The 19,494-nt window shown below is 41.8% G+C and overlaps 1 long non-coding RNA gene across 1 annotated transcript; it reads right to left on the bottom strand.

Annotated features, from left to right (window-relative positions):
• Positions 1 to 15,893: 15,893 nt before the first annotated feature.
• LOC111546775 lies at positions 15,894 to 19,160 on the bottom strand. Its single transcript, XR_002732913.1, has 2 exons — positions 18,990 to 19,160; positions 15,894 to 16,112 (listed from the first exon to the last, which is right to left on the bottom strand). It is a non-coding gene; the product is annotated as an uncharacterized LOC111546775 (long non-coding RNA).
• Positions 19,161 to 19,494: the final 334 nt, after the last annotated feature.

The raw sequence follows: 19,494 nt of genomic DNA, 5'->3' as shown, positions 1-19,494 counted from the left end.
CCAGAGACAGAGTCTCACTCTGTTGCCCAGGCTGGAATATAATGCTGCAATCTCCGCTCACTGCAACCTCCGCCTTCAGGATTCAAGCAATTCTCCTGCCTCAGCTTCCTGAGTAGCTGGGACTACAAGCACATGCCACCACGCCCGCTAATTTCTTTTGTATTTTAGTAGACACGGGGTTTCATCCTGTTGCCCAGGCTGGTCTTGAACTCTTGAGCTCAGACAGTCCACCTGCCTTGGCCTCCCAAAGTGCTAGGATTACAGGTGTGAGCCACCGAGCCTGGCCTCCCCGCCCTTTTTTATTTCTCCTCCTTCCATCCCTAACTTCCCACTCAGGATGGAAGATACTTTGGTTTTATCACAGTCATTGTTGTGAATTGGGTTGATATGGGAGTTTTGGTGACATTTCAAATATTTGGAATATTCTGTGCAATATGAGAAGAGGTTAAAGAAAAAAAAAAAAAAGGCCTGGTCTTCCAGTGGTTTCTTCTGCTCTCCTCATTTAGGGCACCCCTGTGTGGGGCCGGGAGAAATCAGACCAGATGCTTGGGGTTGCATGAACTCCACAGGGAGCCTTTTAGCACTGTCAGTCTGGGGTCCCCAGGGCCCATCATAGAGAGGGAGAATATCCTACAGAGAGAAGCCAGGGGAGGATGTGAGTGGACAGCGCCAGCCTAGTGCAATGTGGGGGCCTGGGTCTCAGCTGCAAGCACCCACGCAGATACCAGGACCACCCCTGGTTAGGTTTAAACTCAGGACATGTTATTTAGCCCCTTCAATTCTCTGTTTCCTCATATGTAAAAGGAAAATCAAAATAGCTCTGCCTCACCAGGTTGTTGTGACGATTACCTGAGTAGCAATGTCTGCCTGGGAAGTTCTCAGAACCATTCCTAATGCACCCTAGTTCCTCAAAAAAAGCTTGCAATTATTATTAGGCCAGAGCATGTCTGACAGATTAATGATTAATGTAATTAATGGAAAAATTAATGATTATAGGGCACTAGTGAATTTTAGGGTTAGATGCAGTGTTTCTTCAAGTCGATAGAGTTATACCCGACAGAAAGTATGGTTATCGTCTTTTGCCTGCATGTATTATTTTCCCAAATTTAATTAAAATATCATTTCTTCATGTGCTAGAATTAAACTATTTAATTAATCTACCTAAATAATCTTTGGCTAGTAGCCCAAGAGTAGGATAAATTCACAGGTGAAATTTAATTTCTGCACATATCTATATTTCCTTGCATTCATGTATCGTATTACAATTTTAGATTTTAAAAAACCCAGAGTTATTGTAAGGGTAGTGGAAAATAAAAGGTATGAGGGCTGTTTGGAACTATCTAATTAAATATCTGTTTCCAGTGCACTGATTCTGGCTACCCAGAGTGATGGCTAGATGGTGATTATAATAAACATTTTGATTTTTGAATTAGTTTTTTTGCACTGGCTTAAGCAAAGGTTTTTTAAATATATATATATATAAAGGGAAAAATGATTATAAAAATTAGAAGCTGTGGCTACAGGTATTATTCTCTCTTTGTTGGCGTGAACTGCTCTGGAGAATTCATCCTCCTATCCAGCTAATCATAACAGTCTAGATAATAGAAAGTTAGATAGCTGGGTGTGAACTGCATTGCTATGTCTATATGCCTGCTGTTGCATCCTTGTTGAGTTCTCTGAATCACATGGAACCTTTTGGGAAACATTGCAGATAATATTTTGCTTTACTTTTTAAGGCCACCATACCATAAAAGCAATAGTTTATAAGCCTGGGAGCAAAAATATGTATACATAAATAAAGTTACTTTTTTGATCTAGAGATAAAACTGTATAATAGAATATTTATGCACATATATAATTTTATTATGTAATAAAATCTACACTTTTGAAATCAATGAATTAAGATTATTTACAATCACTTTGTTTCTATTGATTTTCATTTTCTGCCCTGGGCGTATGTCCGTATCAGAGATTTACTCTTTGATTATTGTGTTTGCTGGCAATAGGTAAATTATGACCCTTGGGTTGAATTGTCCATTTCCCAGGGTGTATTCTGATTTGGACAGGGCATTTCTTGTATATATTAAAATGCTCAATGGCAACTAGTGCAGCCCCTTATTCATAAAAAAGGCTTGACAGTTATTGAACTGAATGATAGCTATCAATGGACTGTTCTCCATTGATAGCTGTCATTGGAGAGTGGACACTGTGGCATGATTTAAGTAGTACCAGAAAGTCATTCATCATCCAAATCTTCCTGTGAGTGGTAATTATGGCATTGGCTACAGGAAAATATGATGCTGATATGAATGCAGCCAGCCTCTGAAATGACAACTGTTTTCTGGCCAAGCTTGGAAAGGACGTAGTCAAGCTGGTAGTCCATCTTGCCTGTAATCATCTAGAATTGTCTGGGGGAAGTGATCCTGCCCCTTCAACTTGGATCTTTCATTGGCTTTCTTAATCCAATTATCTCCTTTTTAAGATTTCCTCTGATAATCCCTTTTGCTTACGTTCTCCTGATTGTGCCCTGGAGACTGACCTTGGTTCTTGTCTTTTGCTCTTATTGACAGGAAGGGCGACACTAGCTGGTCTCATGAGATCTAATGGAGATAGGCTGATCCAGAGCCTAGGTGATTCAAACCCTGCATTATGTAACAAAACTAGAAAATGCTTGTTCTTCTTAAAAATCTCTTGTATTCTTCTGGTACTTACATTTTCAAATAAATGCTATTTTGAGAAAATTACTACCTTGCATTTTAAGTTAGTTTAGTTTGTTCTTGTGACATTTTCTCTTGTGGATTTCCATCGCCATAGTGACTATGACGTGTCCCTCCCTGCAGTGTGCATTTGATCCTCTCATTCATCTTATCCATATGGAGAACACCTACTGGGCTTTCAGAATACAGTTCCAGCATCTCCTCCTCCATTTTCTGGGAGATTGGACTACTTCCCCTTTTGGGGTCTCATATTATGTCCTGATTCTGCTCTGCAATCCCATTTATAATACTTTATGGTACTTTTTTTTTTCTATGTTTGCCATTATTTATTTGCCTGTAAGTCTTTGAAGACTGGGTCCATGTTTTAACCATCTTTGTATCCCCAGTGTCCAGCCTAATGTATATGGTAGATGCTGAATAAAGTTTTATTGGATGAATCCATTACATCAAAGGATACAGACAGGGAGGAGACATACCATGTGACAGCTAGGACTAAAGAGACAAAGGATGCAAACCTTTTCATGGGAAGCTAGAAGAAAAGTGTGAGGAAAGAGAAGGTGCTCATTTTGACATTTTATAAGAATGCTGGCACGACCAAGAATCTGAGGTTACTCTGGCCTGTGTGGGAGATAAGTAGGCTGTTGAGATGCGGTTATAGAGCCTAAAGGGAGACCAAGGCCAAAGCTGTAAATGTGTGAATCCTTTGTACGTAGGAGGTGTTTGAAGCTGTGACTGTGGATGAAAGTGCCAATATAGAGAGAATAGAGTGAGAATGGAAGAGAGCCCAAGAATCTAAAGTCATGCACTTGCAAGGGAGTCAGAGGAAGAGAGGTAAGAAGTAAACCAGCTGATAGCTGTGTTATAAAAAGGCGAAGTTAGTCATGTTTCCAAAAGGATGAATGGTCAACCATGCTAATGCTGTTGAAAGATTGAGAACTAAAGAAGTACATGGTAAAACAATAAATAAATAAAAGGTCAAGTAAGATAAAGAGTACTTAATATGTCCAAGTCTAAATTTATTATTTTCTCCACTCCAGTTCTATCTTGAGAAATCCCGAATATCACGCTCAGGTTTGATGATTCACTAGAAAAACTCAAAAGACTCAGCGTATAGTCATACTCGTGGATATGATTTATTACAGAAAAAGGATACCAACCACAATTAGCAAAGAGAAAAGGCACATAGGGCAAATTCTAATTCAAATTTCATGGGGAAACCAGGTGCAGACTTTCGACAATCCTCTCCCAGTGGAGTCACGCAGGATGCACTTAATTACCCCAGCAATGAATTATGATAACACGTGTGAAATGTTGTCAATTATTGAAGCTTATTAGAGCCTTGCTGCTTAGGATTTTTATGGGGGGTCATCACATAGGTACTCTGGTATAGTTTGGCTGTGTCCCCACCCTAATCTCATCTCGAATTGTAGCTCTCGTAATCTCCACATGTCGTGGGAATGACCTGGTGGGAGGTAATTGAATCATGGGAGTTGGTTTTCCTGTGCTGTTCTTATAGTGAATAAGTCTCATGAGAGCTGTTGGTTTTGCTTTATCAAGGGCAGTTCCCTGCACACACACTCTTGCCTGCCACCATGTCTTTGCTCTTCCTTCACCTTCTGCCATGATTGTGAGGCCTCCCCAGCCATGCTAAACTGTGAGTCAGTTAAATCTCTTTCCTTTATAAATTACCCAGTCTTGGGTATGTCTTTATTAGCAGCGTAAGAATGGACTAATACAGTAAATTGATACTGCAGAGAGTTGAGCACGGCTGTAAAGATACCAAAAAATATGGAAGTGGCTTTGGAACTGGGTAGCAGGCAGAGGTTGGAACAGTTTGGAGGGCTCAGAAGAAGATAGGAAAATGTATGGAACTTCCTAAAGACTTGTTGAATGGCTTTGACCAAAATGCAGATAGTGATATGGACAATAAAGTCCAGGCTGAGGTGGTCTTAAATGGAGATGAGGAACTTTTTGGGAACTGGAGTAAAGGTCACTCTTGCTAGGCAAAGAGACTGGTGGCATTTTGCCCCTGCCCTAGAGATCTGTGAAACTTTGCACCAGAGAGAAATAATTTAGGGTATGTAGCAGAGAAGCATTCTAAGTGGCAAAGTGTTGAAGAGGAAGCAGAGCATAAAACTTTGGAAACTTTGCAGCCTAATGATGCAATAGAAAAGAAAACCCCATTTTCTGGGGACAAATTCAAGCCAGCTGCAAAAATTTGCATAAGTAATGAGGAGCCAAATGTTAGTCACCAAGAAAATGGGGAAAATGTCTCCAAAGCATGTCAGAGACCTTCATGGAACTCCCTCCCATCACAGGCCCTGAGGCCTAGGAGGGAAAAATGGTTTTCTGTGCCGGGCCCAGGGCCCCTTCCTCTGCTCTGTGCAGCCTAGGAACTTGGTACTCTGCATCCTAACCACTCCAGCTGTGGCTAAAAGGGGCCAAGGTACAGCTTGGGCTGTGGCTTCAGAGAGTGCAAGACCCAAGGCTTGACAGCTTCCACGTGGTGTTGACTTTGAGAGTGCACAGAAGTCAAGAATTGAGGATTGGGAACCTAGATTTCAGAGGGTGTATAGAAATGCCTGATGTTCAGGCAGAAGCTTGCTTCAGGGGTGGGGCCCTCATGGAGAACCTCTGCTAGAGCAGTGTGGAAGGGAAATGTAGGGTTAGAGCCCCCACACAGAATCCCCACTGGGGAACTGCCTAGTGGAGCTATGAGAAGAGACCTCCGTCTTCCAAACCCCACAATGGTAGATCCACCAACAGCTTGCACCATGCACCTGGAAAAGCTGCAAACACTCAATGCTAGCCTGTGAAAGCAACCCATAGGGGGCCTATATGCTACTAAGCCACAGGAGTGGAGCACCCCAAGGCCTTGGAGCCCACTTGTTGCATCAGCATGACCTGGATGTGAGACATGGAATCAAAAGAGATCATTTTGGAGCTTTAAGATTTGACTGCCCTGCTGGATTTCAGACTTGCATGGGGCCTGTAGCCCCTTTGTTTTTGCCAATTTCTCCCATTTAGAATGGGCATATTTACCCAATGCTTGTATCCCCGTTGTATCTAGGAAGTAAATAACTTGTTTTTGATTTTACAGGCTCATAGTTGGAAGGGACTTGACTTGTCTCAGGTGAGACTTTGGGCCATGGACTTTTGTGTTAATGCTGAAATGAGTTAAGACTTTGGAGGACTGTTGGGAAGGCATGATTGGTTTTGAAATGTGACGGCATAATATTTGGGAGGGGCCAGGGACAGAATCATATGTGTCCCAACCCAAATCTCATCTTGAATTTTAGCTCCCATATTCCCGATGTGTCATGGGAGGGACTTAGTGGGAAGTAATAGAATCATGGGGGCAGGTTCTTCCATGCTGTTCTTGTGACAGTAAATAAGTCTCACGAGATCTGATGTTTTATAAAGAGCAGATCCTTTGCATACACTGTCTTTCCTGCCACCATGTAAGACATTCCTTTGCTCTTCTTTGCCTTCCACCATGATTATGAGGCCTCCCCAGCCGTGCTGAACTGTGAGTCAATTAAACCTCTTTCCTTTATAAATTACCCAGTCTGGGGTATGTCTTTATTAGCAGCATGAGATTGGATTAATATATATCCCCTCCCTGTCTGACATGTATGCAATTTCAGATTCCCAGCAGGAAAGCAGGAGTTCAACATAAACCAATTCTTTTCACAAATACTTTAGGCTCAGTGAATGGTGCTTATCAGTTAATAGCAGAAACCCTCCTGAAATGTAAGTTCCCAGATGCCAGCCAAGAACCAACCTTGTCAGCAGTCAGTCCTTTTCTGGAATTCCCTGTAATGGTGAATGTCATTATTATAAAATCTATTAAGCAAGTCAGAAACCCATGCATCATCTTTTGCCCCTTTTTGTTTTTGGCTGACTATGTGGTTTTGGATTCAGGAAGAATAATGAGAAAATCTAGACCATACATACACACACATGTATAGATACATTTTGAAGGCTTCAAAGAACTGCTCAGGCAGTGAGCATTTCTGGAGCCAAATACAGAAAAAAGTGGGAAATAAAGAGAGGCATCTGGCATTTGGAGCTACTTTTGCCTACAAGGCAAGTGCAAAATCAGAAAACAAAAATGGCATCTGAGAAGTTAAGATTATGAGCAAAGTTCTTTGTAGTCTCACAAGGATACAGGGACAAAAATTGTAGTGAATGACCTTCCAAGAAGAAGTCCTGTGATTACTGCAGATTTTTGGTTGTTATGCTTACGGCCTACATCCTGTGAGTAAGAGTGAACTAGAAACACGTCATTCCTCAGAAAGACTGAAAAACAACTTCTAATCAGCTCAGTCCCAGACGGAAGCAAAGTGATTTGCCAGAGGAAAAATTAGTTTCTCTCTCGAGAATGATAACCTTATTTAAAGTCTTAAATTGTCTCTACAGTTTTTCATACAACATTTGACAATGTTGTGTTTGAAAATAAAACAAGCAGGTGTACAACAAAATAAGGTTTGTCATAGAAACAGACCCATAGACAATTATAAAGTGGAGTTATTGTACATGGATATTAAATAGTTGCAATTAAGATGTTCAAGAAATACAATTACAAGATGAAGGATTTCAGCAGAGAACCAGAAACCATAAAAATTCCAGTGGAAATCCTCTAATGAAAAAATATAAATAAAATTGAGATTTCAGTCAGTGGGCATCATGGTAGGGTACTATAGAGAGAATTAGTAAACTGGAAGCAAGTCTGTAGAATATGTCCAGAGAGATATTAAAAAACACACAGAGATAAAAAGTCTCAGTATATAGAAGAGTAAGTAAGAGATATATGGGTCATAATGAAAAGATTGAATTTCAGGTATAATTGTGGTTCCAGAAAGAGAGGAGAAATAAAATGAACAGAAACATAATCATGGACAAGAATTTTTCAAAACTTTTGGAAGACATTAAGACTCAAAATCAAGGCTATGAGCCTCAGCAGGATAAATACAAAGAAAACCATGCTTTACACGTATCACTGTCATTTTTGAATACCAAACGCAAAAGGAAATGCTGAAAGGAGCCAGAAATGTTGAAAAGGCAGATGACTTTGAAAGGAAACAGGAAGAGTGACAACTGACTTCTGATGGGAAACAATGAGAGTCACAACACCATTGAATAATCTCCTTAAAGTGATATAAGAAAATAACTGTGAACCCAGAATTTTACTTTAATTAGCAAAACATTCTTCAAAAACAAAGGTGGCAATAAAAGAAACACTTTCAGAAAAGCAAAAACTAAGAGAACTTTTCAGGAGCCCATTTGTGCTAAAGAAAACAGCAAAGGGAGTTCTTCAGAGGAAAATGATCCCAGGCGAAAACACAGAATACTGAAAGGAAGACCAACAGAAAATGGAAATGAAATGAATAGTGACTATAAAAACATCAAAAATAATGCATTGAGATGTTTAACACACATTATCACTACAAACATAAGAAAAGCAAAAATTGTAAGGGATGAGTAAATAGAGTGGAAGTGTACTAAGGTCATTGTATTGTGAATCCATAGGCATAGTGGGATATAAAATCATATTTGACCCATGACCTTGTTTTGTTGATTTTACAACCTGGATATCACTAGAATCTGTGCCCTTCTCTCCATTCCTTCATTCATACCCTCTTCCAGGACACCATTAGCTCCGTCTCCTGGAAGACTGCAGCCACACTCACTGGCCTCCTTGCTCCCTCTCCACACCTCATATAAATTGTTCTCCATTCAGTACCCAGAGTGATCCTCTGACAGGCTCCATAATCACTTATCTCTGGTCCAACTCCTGCTTTTATTTCATCCACCCACATGTGTTTATTCCTGTAATGCTCCCTGACCCAAGGAAGAAAGAAGGTATGAGGAGGTCAACCATCCAGCTTGCTGAGTCACCACCGCTTGCTGGTGACCTTGTGATTACAGTCCTAAGCTAGTGCCCTCGCTTGGTTATGGGGCAGTTTGTGGCCCCTCTCTCCCTTTGCAGAGGGTCTTCCTGCATGCCACAGGCTGAAGTCTACTTCTCTAGCTGTACTCTGTCACTTTCAATCTCTGGAATTCCTCAGTTTCTGGTTCAATAAAGAATGTAGTTCTTTTTACCATTCCGTTAACGGGTTTAATTTTTTGTGTTTGGGAACTGGATGAGGATAGAGCACTAACATAGGCTACTTCACCTTTTTTTCTGTCACCCAGGCTGGAGTGAAGTGGTGTGATCTTGGCTCACTGCAATCTCCATCTCCCGGGTTCCAGTGATTCTCCTGCATCAGTCTCCTAGGTAGCTGGGACTACAGGGGTGCACCACCCTGCCCAGCTAATTTTTTTTGTAGTTTTAATAGAGATCGGGTTTCACCATGTTGGCCAGGCTGGTCTTGAACTCCTGACCTCAAGAGATCTGCCTGCCTCAGCCTCCCAAAGTGCTGGAATTACAGGCGTGAGCCACTGCACCTGACCAGGCTACTTCACCTTCTAAGAAGAGATGGGAAACTTCTGCTAAAATTACCTCCTCCTATGGGGTGGGAAAGTTGGCATGAACACGTTCCATCTCTTTCCTCCACCTCTCACGCATAGGCGGACTACACTCAGGCATGGCAGGGCCTCTTGACTGCTTGTTCTCAGGTGTGTGTTCAAGCACAACTATGCACCTATGCTTCTGCTCCCTTGAGGAAAGCAGAGCAGGACAGGGCCCCATCTTCCTATTCCCCAAAGAAGTCGCCATTCTTTTGTTTTATCGGCATACTTGTATTCAATTATGGGCATAGCAGGAGTAGTGTTCAGAATTTAAAAAAATCATGTTTGGTCTAAGCTCTAGGTCATATTCTCTAATCTAGCTTTCACCCGAGAGTCCTGTCCTCGGGTGGTTATTGGAGACTTGCTTAGCCATTAGTTGAGCACAGACCTGAACTTTACTTGGGTAACTATAGTGCTCCCAAGGAGCACTGTCCTCTGAGAGTGTTCTTTATTGACTAGAACTTTGGAAGGGAAGGGTTGTGTTCACCCTTGGGTCCCAACACCATTATCTAAATGATGCCAATACAAAAGATTACTGTTTATATGATTATCCTCAAAGACACTTTTCACAGTTTTCTCTTGTTCTTTGGGAACTCATGTATGAAGCCCTGGGTTTGAGGTATAAAGCCCTGAGCACTGACAGAGCAATCTAAAGTGAGTCAGGGAACACAGGGTTAGGTTCCAGCGTTAGGAAGAAAAGCAAGTCTGCAGCCTCAGGTCAGTAATAATCTTTGGGCCTGGCCGGGCGCGGTGGCTCACGCCTGTAATCCCAGCACTTTGGGAGGCTGAGGGGGTGGATCACGAGGTCAAGAGATCGAGACCATCCTGGCTAACATGGTGAAACTCTATCTCTACTAAAAATATGAAAAATTAGCCGGGCGAGGTGGCAGGCGCCTGTAGTCCCAGCTACTCGGGAGGCTGAGGCAGGAGGATGGCGTGAACCCGCGAGGCGGAGTTTGCAGTGAGCCGAGATCGCATCACTGCCCTCCAGCCTGGGTGACACAGTGAGACTCCGTCTCAAAAAAAAAAAAAAAAGAAAAATCTTTGGGTCTCAGCTGCTTTCTGTATAACATGAGAGGGCCGAACCAAGTCAGTGAAGCCTGTATCAGAATCTTGATAGGTGGTGATGGTGGCAGAGGGAAGCATTTAGTTTCAAAGCATATTTAATATGATATTTTCATATTTCAGGGAAAATGATTCATTGTTTCCATCATGTCCTCTATGGAATAAAGCTCTGAAACATGTCGGCTACTGGGAGTGTATAGTCAAAAGACTCTCTCAGGCTAGAGGTGGGGTAGAGCTGGAACCAGCCACATCAAGATCTCGAGGGCAGAAACATTTTATGCTTATTAAAAGGTGATGTGGTTTAAAAATAAATCTAAGGCTGAGTACAGTGGCTCCTGCCTGTAATCCCAGCAGTTTGGGAGGCTGAGGCAGGTGGATCACTTGAGCTCAGGAATTCAAGACCAGCCTGGGCACCATGGCAAGAAACTATCTCTACTAAAAATAGAAAAATTAGCCAGGTGTGGTGGTGCATGCCTGTGGTCCCAGCTACTTGGGATGCTGAGGTGGGAGGATGGCTTGAGCCCGGGGGGCAAGAGATGGGGAGAGGTTGTAGTGAGCTGAGATCATGCCCGTGCATTCCAATCTGGGCAACAGAGCCAGACCCTGTCTCAAAATAATAATAATAATAAAATGAAATAAGACTAAGAGAAAGGTAGACTATACAAGTGCTAAGATCCCTTCCTGTTCTAACTTAGTGGATTCTTTATCAACCTCCTTATCCAGGGAATAGGGAATTATGTGACGGGACACAGGCAGAGGGCTCTGTGCAGTCTGGTGCACAGGTCAGAGTTGCTTCCCTTCCTCCATGGCTGCTTTTCTGCAGGTTAGGCTGTCAGAATAGGTTGCCCACACACTAAAGGTACTCGTTCTCTGCTTCATGTCAGGCTTACATGTGACTTGGATTTTTAATAGCAGAAAGATTTGCTCTCAAAGTGCAAACCTTCCTAGCTCTTTTAACCGAAAATGAATGCAGTGACTACAAGGCAGTGAGAATGGGATGAAAAACTGGCTCTTTTTAAAAAAACTTAACGTTGATTTTAGCAAGTAAAATGGACTTGAAGGAGGCCTGTTTGCTCCTAATGGATTTGCCAGTCCCTCCTGGTAATCAGATTGCAGGGAGCCTGCTCTGCTTTGTCATCTGGTAATCATTTTCAGAGCTGGTGAAACACCACAGGGGACTGGCCTCTGGCAGCAGTTCTCGGTTTGATTTGCAACATTTGTCCATGTGCATTTTTATGCCATTTGGGGATCACCCATCGCATCATCATTGAACTCAATTCGTTCCATTATGCTTAAGTGTGTGCTAGCTCTGGGGTGAGGACCCCTTTTGCCTGGCTGCCCTGGAATGTGGCCCAGTGAGTATTTTGCAGCAATGCTTCAGGCTGAGCTGGGGCTAGGGCATGAGCCGAGATAAGCACTGCTTCTCTGTACAAACCTACTCCCTCATCCTAAATTTGAAAGGAGAGGAAAGAAGCCCTGCAAGAGGGTACAGGACATGCGAGGGGAGACCTTTTGCTGCTGTATACACACCCATTCTGTAGCCACCTTGATTCTACATATTCCTTAGAATTAGCGCCCTCTACTGCCGTGTCTGGAGTCTCACCTTCTTCCTTAGGTGCCAGTTTAGTTGTGTGTGGGTAGTGCAAAGCTAACCATAGACAGAACTCTGAAACAAGTGCCTTTTCTCCACCACCATCCACTCAGTTTCTTCCAGCACTCTATGATGATAGCATCTCATTTTATTGAACAAATATTTATTGGGCAGCTAATATGTGACTTGCACTGTTGCAGGCAATTAATTGCCTGTCAATGACCCAAACAGACAAAATAATTGCCCTCAGTGATATTATGTTCTAATGGTGACACAGGCATGAATGCAGGAGACTTAAAGGCATAAATGATCATAGAGAACAGTCAGTAAAGTGGGCTGGTGTAGGCATAAAGGAATGGTGGGAAATATGGCCAGCTGCAGAGTGAATGTCTGCTAAGGAGAAATGCTGTTTTTCCACCAACATGAACGAAAATTGTCCCTTTGCATTTCATTTCAAGAAAAGCTGAAAGTGTGAATTTTAAAAATGTAAAATCTATTGTGTTTTAAATATTGGTAACTAGCTCAAAAGTTTTTAAAACATTATTCAATACCCAAATGCAAAAGCAAAAAAAAAAGAAAAAAAAAATCTCATCTTCCCAGATTGTGCATTACAGTCAGTTTGCAACTTCTATGCTATGGGGTAAGCAATAAAAATAGGCCCTGATTACCTTCAGGTGACCAGTAGGTAAAGGAACGTATTTCTTGAGAGGCTGCTGCTTAGATCATCTTGCTGCAGGAAGCACAAATGGCTCCACCTCTGTCCCTTTTTAACTGCTCCCACATTTGCAATGAGACCGACCTCTCTGCAGGCCTCAGCTGTCCAGTGACTGAGCACAGCTGGGTACTGAGACATGACGTGGAGCTCTCCAGTGGGTAACTTTGCCTTAAGGACTGCCCATAGGTCTGTCCAAGCCATTTTTCCTGCAGTGTGAGACTCTTGCTCTCCAATATTCTATCCCTCTCTCCTTCCGCAGTATCAGACCTACATCCTAGGCCGAAGGCTCTTCCTAATTTCTGCTCTCTTTCCCCACACATCCTTTTGCACATCAAATCCACAGCGGACCTGAAGTAACACAAGGAACCAGGGGGTTCTGACTGAAAGGGAGCCTCTTTACTAGACCTGATTCTTTAGCTTGTTATTTCCTATTTTGTTTTGTTTTATTATTTGGTGCCATGGACAGTTTGGAACGTGCTCAGAGCCTGGAGAGATGAGCTGTGGGGCAAGGAGCCTGAGCTGGGGAGGGAGATGAGGGAAGGTAAATGGAGAACAGCAACGCCGTGCATCCATGGTGGGAGGCAGCACAGGCTGAGAGGCTAGGAGGGCAGTATTGTGATGCGCTGGTGTCATTCCTAGCAGAGAGCAGTAAAGATAAATGTCTAGAAAAATGTTACTTGACCTTTACTATTATAACAAGCGTCGACACCTGTTTCTTGAAAGATTAAACTGAGGTATTTGCCTACTGGATCATGGTCTCCTCTTTATGCATTTCTTCTTTGTATTACTTTTCTTCCCATTTTCTCTCCTTCCCCTTATTGCCACCCGCTTCAGTTCACACTTAAAACACACAAACATACACACTTCAAGCTTATGTCTCTGAAAGTTTACAACCTGTCAGATAAAATATGAGACTTTCAGTGGTAATAAATGATTGGACTGTTGACTTAATATTTTACAACAATGCACACAGTACTTTTAGCTCCTTATACTGGTGTTTTCAATATATTTTTATTTACTTACTTTTTCACTGAATCCTGTGAGAGAGGTAAGAATTATTGTCTTTGTAGTTACACTGAGGCAACTGAGACTTTGACCCATTTGCTGTGGGTCTCAGGGGCTGTCTTTCAAACAGTGAGGATCCTGTTGGTGATGCATGTTTGTTGACAATAGCTGGAATAATATATTCAATTCTGTGGGAGAGGCAAGCAGCAACTGAGGTTTCTAATGGACGGCTTTTATCTGGTCCCCCTGCATTACTTTGCTTGAATCTGTGTGACTGAGGACAGAAGGGGTTTGAAACTAGAATAATGGACACTCCCCAGACAGTTAGATTAGAACAGATCTATGGCTTGCAAGAGCAGAATGCAATAATCAATGGGATACCATAAGCCAAACCAGCTGGGGCACTTATATCAATTTGAACAAAATGCACCTTAGAAGGAATGCTGAATTTTCAGTTCTTAAGTGATGATCAACCCACTCTATGAAAAACAAAGTGTGGTTTGTAAATGGAAGTACCTCGCCTGGTTCACAGAAAGTTCCTGTGGCTGTTTCTAATTCCTTCAGGTTTTTCTTTCTGCAGACTAACATTTCATATCATTTTATACCTTTGCTTTTATTTGATTTCTTTCGTGGCTTTATTTCTTTATTACCTTGACCATACGGCAATTCCAATTCATGTTAGATAATATTGGAGGTATATTTTGGGGGCCAAAGGGAGTGGTTGACATAAGACCGGGACTGCCACCAGGTGAGAATTTAATTGTTTCTGATAGGCAGAAAAGGACCATTTTAACAAAAAGGTTCTTGAGCTGGGAGGGAATTAGTAAAAATCATTTAAGGGAAACCTATCATTGTTCTTGCATCTGACACTTTAAATATAGCTATTAAACCCATCTACCTCTCCGTGAGTGGAACGTGAAAACTATCAGCTGACACCACTTTGTATACCCAATTGCGCAAAATTGCTTACAGCTTGTCTGCTACCTACTAATTCTTGCTTTTATTTTCTAAGTCCAAGACATCCAGGATACATTTTCTTTTGCAAATTATTTCCCTTGTTTTATTTTGAATTATATTATACAGACAGGAAAGTGCAAACAATCTATACAAGCTGTTGTTTAAGGAACACTTTTAAAGAAAACACCCCTGTCATAACCATTCAGTCTAAGGAAGAGCCTTGTCAGACTCCCAATTTCCTTCTGTGTTGTCTTCCCAGAGACTAATCTTTGTTCTGATATTTTGTGAATTATATCATTGATTTTTAAATATATTTTCATCTCTTACAAAAAGCATCACTAAACAGTATAGTTTAGATTATCCTGCTCTCGAACCTAACATTGAGGGAATCACATCAATGTATTCTTTTATGTCTGACTCCTTTTACTCAATGTGATGTTTGTAAGCTTCATCCTGATGTTATGAGTAGCACTGGGGAGGGCGAGAAGGACAGTCTTATATTACCTGGATCACTGCCCTCAACTTCAGGCAGCACGGCATGGAGAGAGATACCCTTCACCTGGGGAAAGGAGAGAAAAGTGAGCACTGCACTTTGCCTTGGATCTCAACACTAGGCCTGCCACAGTAAAACCCAACACTGGGCTCACCATCACCTCAGACTCCAGGCTGGTTCCTCTGGACTGAACCGACAGGACTACCCTAGTCCAAGGCTGGATCCTGCAGCCCCAGGCTCCAGTCCAGCCTGGCAGACTCAGTCTTCTGGCCTGCCTCAGCCCCAGGATGCAGACTGGGCCCCAGTGGCTTCGTATCTACCCTAGGGCCAGGTCTGCCCCCACAGATTCAAACCCTAGGCCCACCCTAGGGCCAGGGTAGCCCCAGCAGCCCTAGGCTACAGACTACTCCCAGCACTGGGATGGCCCCTACAGCCCTAGACTTCATGCCCACCCCAGCCCTAGAATGCCCCCCATGGCCCTAGTCACCAGGCTGGTACCTGCAGACCCAGGCACCAGGGCCTGCTCACCTGCTGACCTGAGAACCAGGGCAGCCTGCTGGAGGACTTTAGCAGCAAGCCTGCTCATGAACCATACCAGGTGGTATACCCAGAACCTCTGGGTGGGCTGACTGGTGAAGGGCTCCCCCAGGACAAAGCCATGCTGCACACTGGAACAAGCCTCTACTTTTTCCAATGTTCAGACATCAATGTAAGACAACAAGAAACACAAAAAAACCAATGAGACATAACTCCCACCCAAAGAACACAATTATCTCTAGTAGCTGACCCCAAGGACATGGAGATATACAAACTTCCTGATAAAGAATTCAAAATAAATATTTATGTTAAATTTATTTTCCTTCAACTTTTAAGTTCTGGGGTACATACATGTGCAGGATGTACAGGTATGTTACATAGGTAAGCATGAACCATGGTGGTCTGCTGCACAAATCAACCCACTGCCCTGGTATTAAGCCCCGTATCCATTAGCTACTCTTCCTGATGCTCCATATATACCGGTGGTGCACATTTTTGGGTTACATTGCCTTTGGATACCTGCATATGATGTATAATAGGCAAATCAGGGTAATCGAGATATCCATCACCTCAAACATTTGTCTTTTCTTTCAAACATTTAACTTTTCTTTGTCTTGCAATTCTTCTAGGCATTTTGAAATATATTATTGTTAACTTTAATTCTCCAACCGTATTATCAGACACTGAAGCTTACTTCTCCTATCTAACTGTATTTTTGTACCCTTTAACCAACTTCTCTTCATCTCGTCCCTCTTACTTCCCTTCCCAACCTTTGGTTACCACAATTCTACTCTATGCTTCCATAGAATCTACTTTATGTGTGTGTGTGTGTGTGTGTGTGTGTGTGTGTGTGTGTATGTGTGTGTGTGTGTGAGTGAGAATATGCAATATTTGTCTTTCTGTGCCGGGCTTATTTTACTTTACATAATGACCACCAGTTCTATCCCCATTGAGCCAAATGACATGATTTTATCCTTTTTATGGCTGAATAGTATTCCATTGTGTATATATACCGTATATTCTTTATCCATTCATTTGTTGATGGAAACTTAGGTTTATTCCATATCTTGACCATCGTGAATAATGCTGCAATAAACATGGGAGTGCAGATGTTTCTTTGAAATACTGTAATCTTGTGGGTATGATTCAATTATTCTGTTTCTTGATTTTACTAATGGTGATTTCTTTCCTTGTATGCTTGGTTGTTTGTGTGCAGTTTATTGTCTCAGGGTTTTATTGTGGTAATATTTTGAGGGTCAATAGGCAATTTTCTCTATAGAGAGAATATGCATTTGCTACTGCCAAGTTTCTGTACATCTGGTCTTGGGTGACCATAAACAAATTTGTAATCTGTGGATCCCTGTATCTCCCAGGCAATGCTGTAGCTAATGGCTATAATTTGGTAGGAACACTTTTTCTTTTCCTTTAATACCTACTCCAAACAGGGCCCAACAACTTCCTCTGTATTCTCCTGCAAAGATGTGAGAGAGGAGTGTATTTGTAGCACTATAACCATGAGTTCATTGTCCTTTTTTTTTTTTTTTTTTTTTTAATCCCCTTGCTTAATATAAGGAGAACCTCGTATTAGTTTCTCCACTTGGGATACAGCCTAGGCATTGACCTCTGTATCTTGTGTTGTACAAGGGAGGTTACATAATCAAAGCGGGAATTTCTCAGGGTAGGCAAGTAACTGCAGGTCAAAGTAGATTAAGTTTCTTGTGCTTGGCTTTCTGGATTTCAGCTTTCCATAGATTTTTTTGACTGTCAGTTTTTAAATTTTTATAAGGAGATGTTTTAAATATTTTATCTAGCATCCTTAGGTGCTTCTATCTGAAGGTTTGGTTCTAATAAACCATTGTTAGAAATTCAAGTTATTGCCTTCTTTTTAAAAAGTAAAATGTAAATACAATTCTTATTCAAAGGAATAATCTTTTCTTCCTTTATGTACAATGTAACAAAATAAAAAACCAAAAAACTAGAAAACACATTGTAAAAGAAGGAAAATTTGCCCTTGATAACAATCAGAACATAGGGCTATAGTATCTTTTAGCACTTCTTAACCAGGATTGAAAAGCAAAAACCAAAAACCAGAAAGCAAAACCAAACCTTAGGCCCTAATACCTGAAGGCCTTGTGGTAAATACTTATGATTTTATCTTGCGTCAGCGTCTATTTTGAAAACAAGTTTGACTTTCTCATATCAGAAGCAGGGCTCAGTCACCATTGACACAGCCTTTAGTTCCATACTACACTCAAATGGCTCAAGCCAGTGGCCAAAGATAAGAACTTGGAGGCATCTCTCTTCGATCTGGCAGACTGAGCTCCATACTTTCCTTCTGCTTTCTTTAAAGGGACCATTCAGGCATTTGCCCAATTACTTGAAGTGACTGATACCTGTTCTTTTATATACGCTGCTGAGAGCATGCTCTCATTTGTACACACACTCTCTCTGTCTCTCTCTGCCTGACTCCATTTCTGCCTGCATGACTGAGGATGGAGAACTTCACTCGTGTCTCATTGTGTCCTCTTTGCCTAGGACCTATAAGTAAAATCTCTTTAAACTTGTTTCCTATTGTGATGGTGTATTGAATTTGCACCTTCCATCTAAAGAACTAGAGGTTGTCCAGGCTGAATTTTCCCTGGGATGCCAGGGAGACCACAAAGTCAGGCTCCCAGTGCCTGAGCAATGGTCACGCAGGACTAAACTGGAGATGGGTCGGATAAGAGCCACAAGGGCATCTGCCGGTGTAAACAAGTTTCTTATGTGAGGGACTCCCTAATTGCAAGTCAGACAAGTAAGCATTAGGAAGTCTGCCAAGTAAAATAAGTATTCCATGAAAGGTACACTGTAAACACCCATGTCCAGGTACCCTTCATGTCCCATTAGGGCAGCGTTGCTAGCTGCTCTGGTACTAGAACCCAAATTTAGCTGGGGGCTCCTGAAACAGGTATCCTTTGAATGGAATGAATAAACCTCTCTCCAAGCCTTCCAGATTTGTAGTAGCTGAACCCATTACGAAGAGTCAGTGTCTGACTGTATTATTTGAGAAAATGGCAACTCAAATCTTTTTATATGGGATCTTCAACCCTGGTTAATATGGGCTGAATATCCTTCAACAAAAAGATGAATGGCCCTTTATTCATGGGATGAGAAAATACTTACCAAATCTTTAATTTTGGTGGTTGTAACACGATTTATTTAACCTTCCCTGTTTTTTGTATATTTATGTCAAATCCAATTTTACAACTTTCTGCATCCTTATCTTAGTTTTAATACTTCCTTCTGATCCTTTTACTTTGGCAATCCATCAGACTTTCCTTTTTTAGGTATTAGGCCTCGATGTACTCTTTGATTCTGCAGTTTGAACATATTCTTGAATCTTAAGTCTCATCTTACCTTCAACAACCTTTGTTCCTTATTACAACTCTGATAGATGAGGCCCCGATCCCTCAGCCTGAAGAACATACTACAGACTGTTATGAAAATATTGTGTTAGTGAATGTTACCTGTTGAATTGCATCCCTCCAAATTTACATGTTGAGGTCTTAACTCCCAGAAGCTCAGAATGTGACCCTATTTGGAAACTCGGTTGTTGTGGATGTAATTAGTTAATATGAAGTCACAATGGAGAAGGTAAACCCCTAATCCAATATGACTGGTGTCCTTGTTTAAAAAAAAAAAAAAAAAAGGAATCTATGCACAGAGGAGCACACACAGGGAGAATGATGTGTGTACACGAAGCCAGAGGTTGGGGTGATGTGTCTACAAGTCAAGTAACACCAAAGATTCCAGCAAGCAAACCTTTAGAAGCTAGAGAGGCTCAAGCAGATTCTCCTTCACAGTCCTCCAAGGAACCAACCCTGCCGACAGCTCGATCTTAGACTTCTTGTCTACAGAACTG

The sequence above is a fragment of the Piliocolobus tephrosceles genome, chromosome 4 (assembly GCF_002776525.5).
Source record: "Piliocolobus tephrosceles isolate RC106 chromosome 4, ASM277652v3, whole genome shotgun sequence".
Taxonomy (NCBI): Eukaryota; Metazoa; Chordata; class Mammalia; order Primates; family Cercopithecidae; genus Piliocolobus; species Piliocolobus tephrosceles.
This window is presented reverse-complemented; position numbering and strand designations above follow the sequence as displayed.